This window comes from Lepidochelys kempii, chromosome 22, assembly GCF_965140265.1.
Source record: "Lepidochelys kempii isolate rLepKem1 chromosome 22, rLepKem1.hap2, whole genome shotgun sequence".
NCBI classification, from domain to species: Eukaryota; Metazoa; Chordata; order Testudines; family Cheloniidae; genus Lepidochelys; species Lepidochelys kempii.
Window position 1 is genome coordinate 10,091,746 of NC_133277.1, and position 20,294 is coordinate 10,112,039.

The 20,294-nt window shown below is 49.2% G+C and overlaps 1 protein-coding gene across 3 annotated transcripts in view; it reads right to left on the reverse strand.

Annotated features, from left to right (window-relative positions):
• B3GAT1 (beta-1,3-glucuronyltransferase 1) overlaps window positions 1–20,294 on the reverse strand; it is an 80,013-nt gene that overhangs the window by 35,914 nt on the left and 23,805 nt on the right. For 2 of the 3 annotated variants that reach the window (XM_073321094.1, XM_073321099.1), the window contains exon 1: window positions 15,063–15,428. The exons of the other annotated variant lie outside the window; for it this stretch is intronic. The gene's annotated coding sequence lies outside the window, so the exon portion shown is untranslated. Of the gene's footprint in view, window positions 1–15,062; window positions 15,429–20,294 lie in introns of those variants that run through there. 3 annotated transcript variants of the gene reach the window in all.

Genomic DNA, 20,294 nt, shown 5'->3' on the forward strand with positions numbered 1-20,294 from the left:
AAATGCTCTGAAATCCACAGGTGAAAGCACTATAGATTAAATACTGGCATTATGGGAGTGCCCATGACCCAGACCCAAATCAGAACCAATCCTCTTAACCCTCAGAATGGGGTCCCAGCTCTGGCTTGCTGAACAGTTTGCAACTCCCACATAGCAGGAATGACTCAGTCTGTAACATTAGTTATTAACTGCAGCCGACGGTGTCTCTTCCCATTAGAGCGTTGCTGTGTGAGCGGTCCGGGTGAGACAGAAAGGACTGCTGGGTGAAGCGTGGAGTGAGCGGGGCATGTGAGGCAGAGATGAAAAATAATATTGGCAGTGTTATTAAAAGATAAATTGGAGGGGGAAGAGGAGCTGAAGGCATTAAACTATTGTAACAAATCTGTTGTCACCTAGAGCTTCACAACTGTCAGTATGCTGCATGCTGTGAACAGGGCAACAGCAAACCCTGATCCTCCTACTGCCAGAGCTACAGCACCCCCAAACATTTGAGCACCATGAGAATCCCCATCAGCTGCTAACAGTGCAGAGCCTATTGCATCTGGCAGAGGGCAATGGCATGCACACAGCAGCTCGTTACGGTTCTTTTGCGGTAGTAGCCACAACAACTTATGGGCACCACAGGCAACTGCTCGAGCAGCAAGTGGTACGAACTGAGCCTGCTGACACCCATCCCACTGACTTTTTGCTTTCATTTTATTTGTAGAAAGGCACCTTTTATTATGGTTTTCCTTCTCCCTGCCAGGCTGGTGGCAGAAGAAGGAGCTGCATCTACTGGGCCCCAGAAAGCTCCTTCCCAGTGCTGAGGAGCCAACATTCTTCCCTGATGTATCATTATACTCAGATATTTCTGCCTGACACCCCACAAAACCATCCCCATCCCACCCCTTCTCGGCTAGATACTTGCTGCTTGTGCTTGAAGGACTTGGATCAGCAGTGAGAACCCCAAGGGTTAGTCATGTAGGAATCAGTTGCATCTCAAAGCTGCTCAAGAAAAGTAACTGGAAAGGAATGGAATTGGCATTCCCATCAGAATCACCCCTGAGATGCACTGAAGAGTGGGTCTCCAGTACCGAGCACAGAACCATAGAAATGTAGGGTTGGCGGGGACCTGGAGAAGTTATCCAGTCCATCCCCCGACACTGAGGCAGGACCAAGTAAACTTAGACCATCCCTGACAGATGTTTGTCCAACCTGTTCTTAACAACCTCCAATGATGGGGCTTCTGGAAGCCTATTCCAGAGCCTAACTACCCTGAGAGTTAAAAGGTTTTTCCTAATATCTAAGCTAAATCTCCCTCATGGCAGATTATGCGCATTACTTTTTGTCCTATCTTCAGTGGACATAAAGAACAATTGATCACCTTCTTCTTAATAACAGTCCTTAACATATTTGAAGACTATCATTTTGAATTCCAATCCTGTCCTCCAAAGCACTTGCAACCCCTCCCAGCTTGGTGTCATCCGCAAATTTGATAAGCATACTTTCCACTCCATTATCCAAGTCATTAATGAACATATTGAATAGCAGTGGACCCAGGACTGACTCCTGCAGGAGCCCACTACACACATCCTCCCTGTTTGACAGCGAACGATTGATAACTACTCTGAGTACAGACTTTCAACAAATTGCACTCACACCCATCTTATACTAATTTCATTTAAACTGCATTTCCCTAATTTGCTTTTGAGAATGTCTTGTGGTGCTATGTCAAAAACCTAGGTCTTTAGCTCTCAATTTTTCCATGCAAGAATCTGCTAAAATGGTGGATTCTCGGTCACTTGAAAAATCTTTCAGTCAAGATTTGAGGACTTCAGTAACTCAGCCAGAGGTTACAGGCCTATTGCAAGAGTGGGTGTTTGATGTGCTGTGGCCTGTGATGTGCAGGAGGTCAGACTAGATGATCATGATGGTCCCTTCTGGCCTTCATCTAATGAGTCTAATGAAATATTCTGCATGCTCAGCTAAACATGGGAAAAGAAACAAAATCATCCAATCCACAAGAATAAAAAATTCAGAGAAGTGTCCAATAAACTCAAATAATTCAGAGAAAATCATGACTGGCTATTCCACCAGAAGAGGAAAAAAGTTGAAAGAATTAAGCTTTGCAGTTTACTTCCTTAGCTCTGATTTCTACAACCCCCTGCTAGGAAATGGAACCCAACATGTATACATCGAAGCCTCTTGATATTGGTATCACATCACTGAAGCACAGCCACTTCCGGGTAGGGAGACACAACAGCACTATACACCAGTTTAGGACAACCAGGGAAGAAGAATCCTGTATTCCGTTGAAACCACAGGAGGAATATAGAAAGACAGAATGCAGTACATTTCCCTGGAATTTAGCCTTAGGGTTCTTACCAGTACCTCCACACACTCGTGCAAAGTCTCAGACAAAGAAGTGGTCAGTACTTTGATTTTACCTCTCATCCAAAAAAACCTGTGCCTTCATCAACCCCTGACGTCATGCTGGGGTATAGTCTCAATACAGACTTCAGGAGGAGAGGGCCATCTGAAATCACCAATTCACCCCTGGTATTTAGCTAGTCAACTTTCTAGTCACACAAAACCGAACACCGTTGCCCCAGCCGCTGCCCCAAGGCTCTGCCCCTTCTCTGAGGCCCCGCCTCCCACTCATTCCATCTCCCCCCCACCCTCACTCACTTTCACCAGGCTGGGGCAGGGGGTTGAGGTGCAGGAGGGGGTGAGAGCTCTGGCTGGAGTTGGGGCCGAGGGGTTCAGGGTGCAAGAGGGGGCTCTGGGCTGGGGCAGGGCTCTGCGAGGGAGTTCTGACCTGGGGCAGGAAGTTGGGGTGCAGGAGGGGGTCAGGGCTCCGGCTACGCGGCGCTTACCTCGCACAACTCCCAGAAGCGGCTGGCATGTCCAGCTCCTAGGCAGAGGGGCCAGGGGGCTCTGCATACTGCCCGCGCCTGCAGGCACTGCCCAGCAGCTCCAATTGGCTGTGGTTCCCACTGTGTCCCTGCACCGAGGAGCCAGACGCTTCTGGGAGCCGTGTGGAGCCACAGCGGGCAGGGAGCCTACCTTAGCCCCGCTGTACCGCTGACCGGACTTTTAGCAGCCTGACTGGTGCCACTAGGGTCCCTTTTCCACCAGGTGTTCTGGTTGAAAATTGGACGCCTGGCAACCCTACCTGCATTGCTTCGTTTTCGGTTCTGTTTTCTTCCACATACTGACCCAGTCCAACCTTGCTTAGCTTCCAAGATGTGACAAGACCAAAGCTCAGTTTAACAGGACTGCAGGGTTATTCTGTGAAGGAATCCTTTCCCATCCACAGAAGCTCAGCCCTCCAGGACTTCCACCCCTAAGAATGTTCAAATCTCTCTTGATGGGCCAACATAGTTTCCTGGCTTTAAATCCAGCCTGTAACAAAGTTCCTGTTGTGCAGACACCTCTTCCTCTGCCTGGTCTGGAAGGGGAACTTTACAGCATTTCTCTCCTGGTTTAATCCCACTAGTGGGTTTTATGGCTTCATTAAGGTGAAGGATGAGCATTAATAATCTAGCAAAGCTCCTCCTTATCGTCTGGTTAATGTACCTCACTAACAGCTACAGTACAGCATCACTCACTTCCCATACACTCCACAAACTCCAACCCTTCCTGTGGGTTTTCAATTACAGCTCCCTGCACTCTGTGGTGGAGGGATCATGGACTGGGGAAAACAGGAGGGAAGCGAAGCAGCTCCCTGCAGAATGAGAGAATGATGAGGAGGAAAGAAAAGAAGAGAACTGGGTGTTACTCGGCCCTTTGCCCCAAGCACGCACAGAGTCACAGGCTAAGAAGGAATCTGATACGGAGTCACAAGCTCAGGTATGCTGCAAATCCCCATCAGTGGAGTTGCACCTGCTTTCACCAGGTCTGAGTGTGCCCTAGCTGACTGTTCAGGGCAGTGTAGCAGCTGTCCTATGTTGGGCAATGCCTCCTATGCCTCCTGGTAGATCAACAGATTTATTGAGAGAGGGAGGGTTACAGTTGCTTCCTGTTTACACCTGCAGAAAATCTACCAGTAGGCTCAACCTCCCTGGGGTTAATGTGAGCAATGCTGGCTGGGAAGGTTTTGGCAAAGGAACCCGGAGGGGGTGGAAATATGCTGATTCAGTGAATCCCCCCTGCTGCAGCAATGGCAGCATCTAAAGCAGCCCTTATCTAGCACTGAAAGCACCACTGTCTATCATGCCCCTGGGGGTGGACCCCTTCCCCTTGGGCCACAGCAGCCCCGGCTGACACAGGGAAGTGATTTGCACTAGTGTGTGGAGGCGGGGGGACACAAGGGAAAGTCCGGCCCAGAATGTTACACATGACAATATGTAATGTCCTCCCCTTGCACAGACTGCAGAGATGGGCAAAAGGGACTTTGGCTGAAGTCCTCATTGGAAGAGCAGTGTCTCCAGTAGTGTCAACTCCTCTCCTCTAGGCCAGTTCTGCAATGCAGTCAGCACAGGATGGGCCTAGTTCCTGCTGTTGCATGAGACAAGGCTCAAGTTGGGGGAAAATCCACTGGATCCCTCCTGCCAATAGCAGCACCGGGGAATGGGGATGTCGGTGGTTCAGCATAGCTGGTCTTGCTCCCTATTTCTTGATGCACCACCTTCGACAGACGTTAAGATCAAAAAATCCTTGTCTGTCCCCCACTGGCCAAAGCAGGAGCATTCCCCACAGTCTATTCTCCAGGGCTCTGCATCCATTTCTCCCCCTTCCATTCGCACAGCAACTGGATTCTCCCTGTATCTGCACGTGCAGGGTCACCGCCGGTATTTATAGCCTGGTCTCTAACAGGGTCACTGTTGTTCGGATAAATATATGCGTGTGTTTCTTTTGCACGTTGGAGGCTTAAGAGAGAAGCGGATGGGGAAGGAGAGAGCAAATGAGAAAGCTAAGAGTTTAGCTGGACCATCTCAGAGCCATGCTGATATTTATAGACAAGCCCAGGGCGAGATACCCCAGGCACTCAGTCCACTGTCACTTTGTGTTTCCATACAATAGGCTGCAAAGGGCTGCTCAGAGCCAGAGTAACTATTACGGCTTGCTCAGCCCCTCCACATCCACACGCACGTGATTACACACTCACAGTTGTGCATAAAAATTCTTTTTCCCTGGCTAGCTCAGATGCACTTGTACAGTCAGAGAGAAAGTGTGGGAAATCAAGAACTACATTGATTAGATGGGATCATGGTTCCCATTGAAGGCAATAGGAGTTTTGCCTTTGACTTTCCTGAGAGCTGGATTGAGCACTGAATTGTGCTGGTTTTAGGTTACCATAATGCTGCAAAAGTTATAAACCCTTTGCGCGGGGGACAAATCCTGGAGCAGGCATCCAAATCCCCCCAGAATCCCACTTGGCTCTTTGCATCCATCCATTCATGAAATCCAGACCAGAGTCCAGCCTTTCATCATTGGTCTCTTTCCAAGTTGACGGAAGGTAAGGAAAACCAGCTGAGTCAAGCCTTTTCCTTCCCTGGACTAGCACCCTTAGCTCTTTCTGGTGTGAGTCCAGGGAGGAGGGGAAAAGACTGCGTTGCTTGCAGAGATGCTTAAGAACCAACATCTTGCAGAACAACTGAGATAAGGAGAGGAGTATCAAACTCCTGTAACTAAAGGTAGAGGTAATGCAACGTATTATACAATTGTACAGTAATGACATGGTTGGAGCAGGGAGTTAGGGGCCAGGATGCCTAGGTTCTATTTCTGACTCGTCACATTGTTCTCTGTGCCTCAGTTTCCTATCTTTAAAATGGGGATAATAATAGTAATTAACATGATTGCAAAGCCATCCATGTTCCGCTGGTGAGGGGCGCTTTACGACAGCAAAGGATTATTGCAACCCAGCTCTGTACATGAGACTGCATGGGCCGGGTACTGGGAGCAGGACTTTAAACTCAAGTTTCCGCATTCCATGAAATAGAGAACTGGTTGCTGGTATTTCAGAGGGGATGACAGAGCTTAAGGGGTAATAAGTGGAGAGGATTTTTAATAAGGGATTTAGTGAGAACTTTGCCTCCCTGGGCCCTGTAGCTCACTGCCCTGTAACAGCCCAGGGTTAAATAGGGATTATTCCCAATTATAATTTGAAGCAGTACATTCCAGTGGCGGAAGATGACGAGTGCACAGACTTTTAAACATGTATCAACACTGCTCCAGTCAATCCAGCTGCAATTGTGCTCTCGTTGCCTTTTGAGAAACTACAGCCTGGAGCTAGGAGAAAATTCCTAGAAATGAACCTTCCCTTTCTCTGATCTCATCCTCAAGTCATGCCAGAGGACCAGCGGCTCCACTCAGCTATAAGAAACCCTGCTCTGCACGTTGAGACGAAGGATGGTCTTGTGAGTAAAGCACTTGGCTGGGATTGAGGAGGCCTGGGTCAATTCCTGGCTCTGTTATAGACTCCCAGTGTGACGTCAAGCAAGTCACCTCCTCTCTAGGCCTCAGTTACCCATCTGTAAAATGGCGCAATGATGCTTCCTTTGTCTGTCTTGTCTATGAACATTAAGCTCGCTGATGCAGGAACCGTGTGTATGTACAACACCTAGCACCCACATCTCTGTTGGGGCCTTGATACACTGCTGTAAAACAAACAATAACTATCATGAGTAAGAGCTTGCAGTGGGTCAGCAGTGACCAATTAACCCTTTCCTGTTGAGAACAAACATCAGCTGTTCTTAAAATACTCATAGCAGCTCAGGATTCTTCCTACAAAAGCTTTGGTCTCACCTGCCTGCAGGGGAACTGTCCATAGCAAAGTAGCAGGCCTGCCTGAGCAGAGGATTTAATATGAAACCCAACGCGAACACCCTAGCATAGGGTTCAAACAGCTTTGTCCAACTTCACCTGAGCTGCAGTTTCACCCTTTATTCCAGTCTAAGACCCACTAGACGTATATTCCCCAAGATTTCCAAAGTTGTAAGGTGGCAGAGCGAGTGGACCAGGCTGCCTCAGCCAGCTAGATTTGTAGGAAAGGGGACTCATTTTCCTTCTAACAAACACCAAACCAGATTTGATTGCCCCACCAAAAACCCTGAATCCTGCCTTTGGTGGGCATCAGTACCTGAGGGGAAAGGGTAACTAGTTCTTCTAGGGTTAGTCTGCCCTGAGCATAGCTCCTGCTAGCTGGGGTGTTCTACATGAACAGCACAACTGCCCTTCCATCCTAGAATCGGATTGTTTCTTCTCCTTTGGCTGAGTTGGCACGTGCTGGTGGATTTCCAGTTCTTTCCCACCTGGGTTGAGCATTGCTTCCACCCTCATTACCATGAACTGCCACCCACAGTCTGTGCCTGCAGAGCATGGCGCATCACCCAGGAGAGATGCCCAGAGCGGGTTTTGGGACTGGGAGCTTCCCCCTGCCTTTGTAATCAGGGTCTCCAGAGCACAGGGCAGACTCTCTCATCACCAGCTCACTAAAAAGGACCGCTGACCAGACAGCTATAAAGCCTTGTTTCCCCATAGCAGTTGGAGACCTTAAATACCTCCTGTTCATCCCTTTGGGAAGGCTGAAACTGCATTGATGTGCGTTCACGATCTCTGCATTAGCCTGGCTGCGAACAAGGGCCTCGGGTGCAGCAGCTGGCAAATTGCTGAAAGACATGATGGTTCCCAACACCCAGTGGTGGAATTTTCAGAGTCTAGAAAAGCCTCCATTAGCAGAGAGGCAGGATGAGGCATCTGGAGAGGAGGCGGGTGGATTCTGTGTCTGCATTTCTCGGTGAGAAAGCTGCAGATCACAGACTGGACATGCAGGCTACAATGTGCATGTGTGTGTCTATATATCGAGTGTATGTGCAAACACATGCATGGGGTGCACTGCAGTGTGTGCATGCGTGTAGAACCGCTAGTACACATACATATATATGTCACAGGGTGCACATCTAAACGTATCTGAGGGGATGCATGTTGCAAGGGCATGTGTCAATGTGTATATGTATGTGGATGTGTGTGGGAGGTGCTTGTCACTATGTGTGCTTGTGATCACACATGGGCTTATGTTTGTCTGTCTATAAACCTTTGGGTGAACAACTCTGACTAGCGGCATCTAGTGCAATTCTTTAATTTCTCCTGATGGAGGGAAGGAAGAACCAAGAAAAACTAAATTTGCTGAGGTTATGGGCCAAAGACATCAGAGATACAGAAAAGCCTGCTATCTAATGACAACCTGTCAGAATTGCTGATCTTCCATAGACATACTGAATGAATTATTAAATTAACCATACTGCTCAGAAGACACTATATTAATGGCTTCTGGAAATCGCTGTCCATATACTTAAGGAACCAACAGGATGATGGAGCAGTCTTAGCCCTGCCAGGGTTTTACTCCAGATCTCTCCATGGTAGGTTTCGTCCAGATTAGATAAAACTTCTTTACAAGGGGGATTTTCCTACACCAATTCATACATACATTGTCCTTCTATGGCATCTTTCATCTGAGGCTCTCAAATGATTTACAGACATTAAATTAATTCTTCCACCCCCTCCCCCCGCCCTTTGGAGGTAGGGAAACAGTATCGTCGTTTCACATATAGGGAAACTGAGTCAGGGAGAGAAAAGTTACTTGCCCAAGATCACACAGTAAATCAGTGCCACAGCTGGCAGTAGAATCCAGGAGCCGTGTGTGTGTGTTTCTCTAGCCACTAGATAATTGCTTCCTCCACCACCTCACGTTTCTTCCGCTCCCTTTCAAAACGGATTTGAAAACCTTGCCTGCAGTGAGTGGATAATGCAGCTCTCACACTTATGGTTATCAGGGGCCCTGGTTTCTGAGGATCTTTAGAAGGGGTGCAGCGATGGCACAGCGATGTGCCTGAGGACTTTTGTGCAACCGTTTAGCAGCAAGTTAGAACCAGTGGGAGGGAAAAAAACAACCCCACTTAACATCAGCATATAAACTAGAGAAAAACAGAGCAATAAGCAGCTTGTCTGACCAGGGATTTGGGGGAGTGACACCTAACTAGTGGGCACAGAGGCTCATCTGGGTGGCAGCAGAGAGCTGTTGTGGCCCCAAGGAAGTTTAATTGAAAATCTATTGTGTGTATGTGATTCACACCCTGGTGAACATATTAGAGCATTAAGGAGGCACTAGACTGGACACTAAGCAGAGTGCTGTACACACACACTCCCTCTGCTGCAGTTTAGAGCCCTGGCCTGCCATTCTAGGCTAAGAACAGGTCTATCCCCTACCCACTCCAGGCAGTGACACTGCAAGCTGTGCGGAAAGCGCGGAGGCACTCCAGAGAGGATGTTGGACACAGTGAAGCACATCAACATGTCGCAGAGTCCTGGTCAGCAAAGGTTCTGGGGCTCAGAGCCTTGGGATGTTGGGTATCACATCCTGCTCTGGAGGTGGAGTGTGGAGAAACTCGGGGGAGGGATTGCAGAGAATGAGCAGCTCACTCCCAAGTTCTGTACCAGACTAACGCAGAGCAGCAGGTTCATTGTGCCCACAGGAAGTCATCTTTGCTGAATTCCTTATTACAGAACCTTTTATTGAGAGCCCAAATGGCCAGGATAGGCTCAGTCAAGAAGAGGACATGAGGACAGCCAGTTAGAACCTTACTGGGAAGAGCAAGAATCTCAAGAGTTATTAAGGACACCGGATTTGCTCTTCTGAATCAGACCACTGGGCTAGCTCATCTGGTATCCTGCCTCCAGCAGTGTCCAATATCTGATGCTTCTTGGATGCCCCTTCCCCTGTCCGGTTGTACAATGCAAGGAAATTACTTCCCATATTCAGATGATGCTTTGAAGCATGAGATTAGAATCTATCCTACTATATCACTGCTTGTAAATTAGGCAGCCCCTTTAAAAATCCCAGCTGCTTGTGTTTGAGTTCGCAAATTCCACAGACAGCTGACTATACACTGTGTAAAGCAGTGTTTGCTTTTAAGAAATGGATCTGATTTAGGCTGACTGTTGGAAAAATATTTCCCGCAAATGAGGTCTAGGAGCTTGCAGAAGAGTCACCCATGGGGAAGAGGTGAAATCTCCCTTGATTGGCACTTTTCAAACTTAGATTGGATAGAATGCACAGGGAATAATCCTGCATTGGCCAGGATGCAGAATTAATATTAACTGTCAAAGGAGGGAGTGAAGCACGACATTATTGCTTATGAATTAACAGGGAGAGCAAGGATGGCACAGGACAAGGACTCAGGAGAATTGGGTTCAATTCCCAGCTCTGTCACTACCTGCGTGACCTGGTGCAAGTCACTCCATCTCTCTGTGCCTCAATACCCCTGGGGTGTGTAGCTCCCACTAAGGGATGTGGGGAGATATAGTCATTAGCTATGGCGAAGCGCTATGATGCTACAGCGATGGAGACAGAGTGGGTAACTAGACTGGGATGCAGATATTATAAATCCCACCCACCAATCTTAGCTCAAGCAAAATTCCTATTGGGTTGAGAGGATGAATTTGACCTAGATGCTTTGGGATGTTTCATTTGCAGCCTTCCCTTGGCAAAGATCATCCCCCTTCTCTGTCCCAGATGTATATTCTGGAAGCCTGATCCCTGGGAGTGGGGAGAGAATGGAGATCCAAGACAACTAACTGATTCAGGGTCTATGCAGAAAGACAAATTGCACATTACAGAGAAAGGGGACCAAGGAAGCTCCCACGCTGGTAACCTTTCTGCTGAGAGAACGTTGCTCCCAGCAGACACACAGATCTAGAAAAGGAGTACTTGTGGCACCTTGTATGCATCCGATGAAGTGAGCTGTAGCTCACGAAAGCTTATGCTCAAATAAATTGGTTAGTCTCTAAGGTGCCACAAGTACTCCTTTTCTTTTTGCAAATACAGACTAACACGGCTGTTATTCTGAAACAGATCTAGAAGGAAACCCTGCCAAATGTTCCTGCATCTCTGGGGATCAGACCAATGCCCCGTCTAGTCCAGTAGCCTGTCTCCAACAGCAGCCAGCACCAGACGTTTAACAGGAAGATCCTGCAGTTACAAGATAACCAGGCTACCTCACCAGCCATTTGCCTGCCCTGGATAATGGACTTTTTCTATGCTTTTAAATACCCCCTTCAAACGCAAGGCTCCTATAGCTTTAGCCCCTCCTGGCTCCCAGAGCAAATGCCTGATTCTCTGTGAAGGAGGACTCTGGATGAAGGGGTGGGGAAAGAATGCCTCAGAGGTCTTTACCCTGAAAGAAGGGGATGCAGACAGAGGGATGAAGTGTCCAAAAGGGGGGTGGGGAAGAAAAAAAAAAAGACCTCTGGCAAGTCCACAGGAAAAAGAAACCCTGGAACTCAGCCAGGCTCTGGGACTTGATTCATCACCACAGGACAAATGGGCAGTGACACTGTGCGAGCTACTATATTGCACCTTCTCTTCGCTCCGATTTTAACCTCACTGAAGGAGGCTTTGGGAGAGAAATTGGCTTTTGTCCAACTTCTCTGGAGCTGGCAGTGAAGGGACAGGAGTTACAGAGCACAAGGGCCTTGCAAAAGGTCCAGCACAAATAAAAAATACCAAGAGCTCCTCAGAATGCAATATTTGCCCTAGTGTCCCTTTGATGCCAGTTCCTTCCACTTCCCCAGGCTTCTGCTGTTGCTTATTTAGTGCACTTAAAATGAGGATTCAAAGGACAGCTGAGAAAAATCCACTTTCCCCTTAAAAACCATCCCCCTCTCTGTTTAACAGTGAGCTCTCCACAATGCAAATGTGCCTGAAACCCCCCGTTGATCTCTCTCTCTGTCACATTGGCATTCTCTCTCCTCTCCCCACAAAGGAGGAGTTGCATCCATCATTATGGTAACTGCAGCTCTTCCCAGTTATTGCTACTATTTGTCACAAATAATCGTTCCTTGTACTGCGCCATAAACGGCCCTTTGCATAGAGCACGTGAGGTACGCTCTTTGCTCCAAAGAGCTTGTTGCCTCGGATCAAACAAAAAAGACAAAGACAAGACGGGAACAACACTGAGGTAAAGTCGGGGTGTGGAGACAGGAGGACACAGGAGAATACGGAGGATTTTTTGCTAAAGGAGAGAGTGTTTGACACCTGACCCAGAACTCATGGTAGCCAATGGGAGTCTTACTTGCTACTACAGCGATGAGGGCTGGACAAGAACAGAACTGAACCACCGGATCAGACCTGGGGCGCACAAGAAGTGGGAGGCTATTCCAAGTGTTACGAATGCTCCTGCACTTTTGGGGACAGGAATGCCCCTTCCCATCCTGGTATTGGTCGCCTGCATGATCGTGGAACAGTGCAAGACCAACTCTAACAGAGGGAGCTGCAATTTTTTTGCCTTCGGAATGCTTAAGCACAGAGCGATATCAAACATACCCTCCCAGACCCCCAGCATGCAGAACCCAAACAGTCGGTGGTCCAGGGAGGGGATCTTCACTGTCGCCTTGGGAGGTTTTGAGAAATGCTGCCCCCACCCCAAATGTTCCTGCATGGGAACTAGCTTCCTTGCTCCCTCCTTCATGTTGGTGGGGGGCTTCTCTTTGTTTTAATTATGAATTGAAGGCACCTTCCTTTCCCATGTCCTTCCCTACACATGGGGCCTGATCCAAAAAATCAGTGGCAAGCCTTCCATTGACTTCTGAGACCTTTGGATCAGGCCCTTGAAAAGCTATTCTCAGATCCTAATAAACCCTGCAGTTCCCCTGCTGGCAGTTAAGTGCTTGCCTGGAAACATCACACGGAAAGGAATGGATGCGCGGACAAAACGTGAGTGTGGGAGTCGGTGCACCCACAGCCCAGCTCACATCAGCCTTGCCCCCATATCCTGGTATTGAGGAAGCTGGCTCTCATTAGGATGGCTGCTGGGTTGCTAATGACTCCAGTTCACACCGCTACCTTGGAAGGTCTGACAGCATTTCATTAGGAGCTCCTATTTTTAGAGGGATTTGTAACTCAACTGGGTGGAAAAAAGAAAACCTGCTCTGAGCCACCAGCCACAGGATGAATTTACACATATGCCTGCACAGACACACACCCCCTCACACACGTGTGTTCAACCAATACTCAGAGTTCAAGAAGTATAAAAGAGGAAAATAAAATGACGGGTCAACTGCCTTTACCCTCTAACTCAAGTCCCCCTTTGGCACTCTAAAGACTGCTTCCCGGGCCCTCAGTCCATATCAAGGACTGGACCCTTGTGATATAATTGTCCCATTTGCACAGCTCAATTATTTAACCCCTTCACTGCCAGACCCCCCTCCTCCCTGATGCTTCAGCACTGCTCAGTGAAAATGGAGCTTCCATTGGGTTTAACTGGCATCTGTTTGAAGGATGATCCTGACCTGGGCATTATGCTGGATGAAGCAGAGCCACTGGGCAAAGTAGTTTTAACTCATCCATGTTTGAAAACTGGTTGCTATGGAAAGTTCAAGAACTTTTTTCGCTGAGGATTTCCCCCACCCCCTTTCTCACTTTGGGCCCAATCCTGCCTATGCTTACTCACATAAGTAATCTTTACTCATATAACCCCTGAGCCAAATCTTACCCACCTCACTCATGCCAGTGAGTAAATGGGAGTACTTGCATGAGCAAAGCAGACAAGATTTGACCCACTGACTTAAAAGAACCTACTTGTGTGAGCAAAGATTAGTCAGTGTGCATTTATCCCATCCTAGCCTCGAATTTAGACAGCACTCCTCCTGCATTTACACAAGCTGGTGATGCTCACTGCACAGACACAAGTGATTACGGATTTATACAATAGACTGGTATGGTCCCTTTCATAGAATCATAGAATATCAGGGTTGGAAGGGACCTCAGGAGGTCATCTAGTCCAACCCCCTGCTCAAAGCAGGACCAATCCCCAATTTTTGCCCCAGATCCCTAAATGGCCCCCTCAAGGATTGAACTCACAACCCTGGGTTTAGCAGGCCAATGCTCAAACCACTGAGCTATCCCTCCCCCCCTTTGAGTCTAAAGAGTGTTGAACTAAGCTCCCTACATTTGTCTTGAAGCAATTATCACACTCAACACCACTTCCGAGTTGGTGAAACATTACACCCACTGTGCTGGGCCCTTAGTATCAAGTCATGTGCGAGAAACTAACTGCAAGCGTCCCCCAAACTGGAGTCCTATTGAACTGCCCTTGGGGGTAGCATACAACATGACATACCCCTTGCTGCTGCAATAATCTCTGCACGGAAAATCGAATTAGGGACTCCCAACAAAATGGGGAGTTCCTGGGCTTTTGTCCAGTCGGATTTCATACCCATAAACATTATTTCAATGCTTCGCCTAGAAATGGCTGGACTGAGTGACCTCCCCCCCCACTGCTGTTTCAACTTGCACTTTCTGCTCTGCCTGAGATGATATATGACTTCCAGGAGCACAGACCCAGGAAATGAGTCACACAGAGAGAGGGGCCCGAAGGAAAAAAAGAGAGATCTAGTTATCCATTACCAGGCTTCCCCCCCCACGCACCATCCCAAACACCCTTCTTCCTTGCCCCCAAACATAACTTGCCCTGCAGATTCCTCAACAGAGGAGGGCTCATCCCTTTTCCCCATGTCTTCCTCCAAGGAAGAGAGCTCTGAAAGCTTTTCCTTTAAGCCAGTCCAGAAGTTGGCTCGCACCAGAGCCGGTAAGTATGAAAGAGATTCCCCCCCTCCCCACATTTAACAGGAGGAGGACGACTAAGAAAAGAGCCAAAGGATGCAGCCACTGCCCTGGCTTCCTTCTCCCAGCTATATCTAGCGCACACAGTCACTGTGCATGGCGGGGGCGGTGGGGGGCAGAGGCTTAGCCCACTGCTCTCCCCTCGCACCTTCCCAGCCATCCAGGCACAGCGCTACAGGAGACCCGGGAGCAGGTGTGCCAATGGAGACGCAGCCTGGGTACGCCAGGGACAGATTCTCTGCTTCCCAGCAATGCCCCTTGCTACTTCCGAGGCACTGGCTCCCCGCACCGGGGTCGAGTCCCGCAGCAGCCCTGCACAAGCGGGCAGCCCTACGCCCATGTTGCACCATCCGAAGGCGGCTGGCGAACCTCGGGCTTCGCCCCCTCCCCGGACGCTGACCGCGGCGCACAAAGGAACTCTGTCCAGCTCAGCCATGCAAGCCCGAGCAGAGGGAGTTACCTTATCCTGGCAGCCTGAATTGCCTCCTCTCTCCATGGCGAGCTGGGAAGCGGCTCCCATTCATTCCTTAATCCTTGGGAACAGAGGCACGATTGAGAGCGACGCCTCTCCCTGGCATATGCCTCCCCCCGCCCAACTCCTCTCCTCTGCCTTCTTTGTCTGGGGTTGTGTTTTAATCCAAGCACAAACCGAGAGCCCCCCTGCCTCCCCCTTCACCCAAGCCAGAGACAGCAGAGCGACCCTCCTCCTCCAGCTGCTGGCTGCTGTGCGCGCCGCTTCCCCAGGTCTGGCTCTCTGCAGCGCGGCGGTGGGAGAGAGGGGGAGAAGGTGGGTGGGTGGGGAGAGGAAGGGTTTGTGTCTAAAGCAGCACTGACAGCCCCCCTCCACCTCAGAGAGGAGGGCCCGCACTGCTAATGGTCGGTACCAATTTATTCCACTTAGGCAGGGGGCACTTCTCCCTGCAAGGCGGGGACAGAGCCTGGGAATGCTTGGAGATGTTCCCTCGAGGAATTGGTTTCAGCTCCCTCCTGGCTCAGCCTCTCCCACAGAGTTTCAGCTCAGCGTGCAACCAAATACAGAGGGAATGAGGGAGGGATGACACTCCGGGACAGCTGTCCCTTGCAGATGGGCTGCAGCAGCAGCATCTGGGCCCCCTCCCTCTCCTGGGATTCCCAGGTGGGGGCTCAGCCATTCAGAGACACAGGGGACCATGAGCACAATTCAGATCCAACCAGGGGGGCTGGGAAGCAGAAACCGCCCGGCTTGAAGTGGTTTCCATCACATACCAGGTTTGCAATTTGGTTCAATGGCTCTCAGCACCCCCCACTATACAAATTGTTCTAGCATCCCTGCTTCCAGGATGTTGGGATCCAAAGGCCTGGGCTGGGTCCAGCGCGCCTCTCCACATGTCAACTTTTCAGCACCCCTCCCCCGCATCTTCCCCACGCCTGCTGTTGCTGGATCCTAAGTAGGGTCAGCCCCTAAGTTTTGCAGGGGATGGGTCACTCTGGCCAAACCTCGTCCCCTGACTCCCTTTCTATCTAGTACCCGTTCTCCACACCATTTCCTCCCTCTCCCTGATCTTCTCGGGATGCACCACCACAACCCCCCTCTGCACGGACCCCAGCAGCCGCTCACCCCCTCCCTCGTACATGGGCCAGGAAGCCAGAAGGTGGAGCTGAAGCGTAATTCTCCAAGTGGGGAGCACAGGACAGAAGTTCGGGAATGGATGTTCTGCTGCAGCCGGAGTCACAGGACCATGGAGAGGGAATGGAGGGACCATGCTTTGCCTGGGAGAGCGGAGAGCTGCCCCAGGTGACTGCATGGATACAAGACTGCCCTCATTTTGTACAGAGACACACTGACCCACGCCAGCTCGGAGGGGCAGGCTGGGGGAGCTCCAGACCCAATGGGCAGGCTGGGAACTTATCCCCTCACCCATAAACCAGCAGGGCCACCAGGCTTCATGGAGGAGACCAGTCTTCAATGGGCAGCATCCTAGCAGCACCACCAGAAGGGTCCTAGCCTCTCTCTTTCTGGAAAGCCCACCTCCACCTTCTTAACCAGCTAGCCATGCCTCAGTGAAAAGATCTACTTGGTAACCAGCACCTCAGGGACAGGACAACATCCCAGGGCACTGTTCCAGCCACTGGGAGAGGGGAAAAGTGCCAGCAAGGAAAAGGCATCCATCATAAATAGAGATTAAAAAACCCTAACATGTAATACCTTTCCAAGACCTGAAGAAGATCTCTGTGTGGCTCAGAAGCTTGTCTCTTTCATCAACAGATGTTGGTCCAATAAAATGTATTACCTCACCCTCCCTGGTCTCTATAAAAACCATCTGGCAAGGAAAATTCAGAATATCCCTGTGATTGTAATAATAGCATCTACAGGCCCGCATTGTGCTGGCTGCTGCACAAACACATGGAAAGAGACAGTTGCTGCCCTTTATAGCTTATGCCTAAATAGTCAAGACAAACGTTGGGGGAAAAGGCAGTCAGAGAGGAATGATTTGCTAACAGTCAAAAAGAAGGTCATTGTGGCAGAGTTGCGAATAGAACCCAGGACCTGATGCCCAGTCTAGTGCCCTACACACTTGACCCCACTGTCTTTCAATAATGGGGAGGATTAGGTACCCTGGATGTCATATACACCAGGGGAGCCTGCACCTAAGTAACTGGGACACTAACACGTTACTTGGGAGCCAAGGGCCTTCCCTAGGTCCCGGCCTTGGTTGCCCATTAGTTGAAGTAGCACAAGGATGCCCAGGGCAATGAATTCCTTTCACACGCCAATCAATGTGGATTCCAAGTCAAATTTGGGCTAATTTGTGCTTTACCTGCCACCTCCCACTCCCACTGCCAGCGTAAGCAACCTCATTTTTGCCACCTCTAGTCCTGATAGAAATGTCCCTTATCTCCCACCTGCAACATACACCCTCCTGTAGCTGCAGCTATGCCCTCCACCCTCAAGGCAGATCACAATGTCATCACTAATGCTGCCAGCGAAGTGAGAAAGATCTAGCTACAGGTTCACAAAAAGGACCAGTGAAAAACAATAGCTACCTGCCAGTTACTGTAAGAAGCATCAGCCATGGAAGAATTGAGACCCAGGCCATTTGCACAGCCCCACTGACAGCTGCATTCTCAGGACTTTGCCTTTAAGGCAGCAATATGAGTGCCCCAGTATTCAGACTCATATGTAAGCCACCCTGTTTCCAATGGAGTTCAGAGAGTTCTAGGTCTTCTCTACAAAATATCAAGGACCCATGCACAGGAAAAGGTAACAGGCACACATCTCCAAGCTCTCTGCACTATAGCAAGACTAGAACTTTTGGCAAGTCACCTTCCTCTGCTTCTCTTCCCCCCTTTCATCTCTCTGGAGTTCAGATGCAGGTTTCTGACACCTCCATGAATTGGATCCCTAACTAAGAAGGTGTCATGGACTCAGCAGCCTGCTAACAGTTCAGGCAGATTAATAAACATGTTAGCTTTCACCTTCCTCTCTGTGGGCCAAATTCTGAGGCACTTACTGAGGCAAAACTCTCAAGGAAGTCAGTGTGAGTCTTGCCTGAATCCTCTGGGGTGTTTGTATTGGGGAAGAACAGAGACTATGTTGAAGTGCCAATGAAGGGCAGACATGAGCATTGCAAACTCCGTTCCAGACAAGACATGGGGGACCCAGATGGTTCTGGACTCGATAATGGAATACAGAGTATTCTACATCTAGATCACTGGTTCAGCTTGTACCCAGCCCAGTTGTGGCTGAAAGTCACTTCTGTGGGCTACATGAGGTGAATTGATGGTCTCCATTCAGTCTTCAGCGGACTGGTGTCCACCACAGTCACAAATCAGGGCTCCTTGTTGCCAGTCTCAGCAAAGAAGCCTGGATTCAATAAACCACCAAGCGTGATGTGTCCTTTCTCTGTAGAGGCAATGTCACCAGATCTGGTAGAAGTATAATGGCAGGAGGGTGGTGTGTCAGGGAATTTTGCCCAGTAGCTGCCCCACATGCGGTACCTGCTCCAAGGGTAAGTAGAAGACAACTTCAGTCTCCAGGGCTGTCAATCCAGCATCTTTCACCAGAGCTGGAGAGACTTCTGAAGTGTTACACACAAAAGAAAATCCAGTCAGGTCAGCCTTTGCCCTGCTGTTTTCCTACAAATGGTCCAGTTCCGGTATGGGAAGAGAACATGGCCCTTTTGTCACTGGGCGTTATCATTTTCAGCAAGGTACCTAGGGAGAGCTCAGCTCCAAATACTCTACTCGTTTGGCAATTTTGTGCCAATTCAGCTAGTAATAAGGGTTTTGCTGAGCTCTACATCTATTAAAAATTCATGATGTCCAATTACATCGAAAGGGCGGATGCTGCCCTGGGAGCCAGGGGCATGTTTAAAAAGCAATTGGTGGGGGAGGGGGTCACCCTTATTAAGACAGGGATCTGGGGGAAATTCCACACTATGCATGGTGCAGGCTTTAGGTAGGTGTGTGGGTGGGTGTGTGTGTGTGTGTGGGGGGAGATTAGACTTTCTATGGGGGAAGGAAATTAAAAATGGACTCATGCCACAAAATCCAGCTGTATATTTTGAACACTCAAAACTCCAACGCTCCTTGGATCTGGTCATAATAGAAATAGCAGGGAGCTGCAAATTCAGGCTCAGCTCTGAACTGGAGTCTCAGAAGCCCCATAAAAGTGCAGGGTCTTGGGAAATGGCATTCTAGCCCCAGCCTATTGCTAACAGCAAAGAAAATAGGTGGGGTGTGTGTGGGAGAACAAGAAAAACTGAAAATTACAGACTCAGAAACAGTTTGAGCTTGTTCCATGATCAAGCAGCACAACAATGGCGCAGGGCTGCTGCTGAGCCATTCAGCAAGGGTGTCTCCGTGAACCTTGCGCTGGCTGCACATTGACTTGTTCACATGCATGGTATTGTGCATGCCATATATTCGCCGGTGCCACCTCCCAGGGTCAGGGCAAGCCTGGGCAAGATGGAGATGGGCGTGAAGAGGAACTCAAACAACCTCCCAAGAGACTATGGTGTAATGTGGCAGGGGCAGTAGACATTGTTTACCTATAGGAGGAGTGAGAGCATTCTACACTGGACACAAATCTAAAACAGGCAGCGTAGCAGTTGACAACAGAGTATTTAAACTGAGCAGCATTATTTCCATCCCCCCTCCCAAACCCTGTTCTTATTGCCGCACAACAAAATATGCACCAAAAATATACTTTGGGTGGATGCAATGTAAATTCAATATCTTAAATGTCATTTTTAAAAATATTAATGCTGTACTTCTGACTAGGATTATATAAGGTTTATTACCACAGGACTGGAGGCACAAGAAACCCGCAACTAAACACAATCGCTGGAGTAATCAGGCTCCCAGCCTGACAAACTGCCTACTCACAAGAGTGGTCAGGTGGCCGAATTCCTTTGCAGTGCTCTTTATAGTCACCTCCCAGCCCCAATACCCACTTGAGGCAGGGCTAGAGTAGACTGAATCTTGACTGGCTTTTCCCCAGGAGGGGGCAAAGCTGAAGCTTGACTCCTTTTCCTCCCTTTCCCCATTGCACACAGCTCGCCATCTGGCATTGTCAGGAGAATCTCTGTTCAAAATTTGGCTGTGGCTAGAGACAAAAAACAGGAGAAGATGCTTCTCTCCATTGCTAAACAATAACCTCATTAGCAGAGGTGCAATGGGGGAGATAATGATGGCAAATATTTAGAAAACA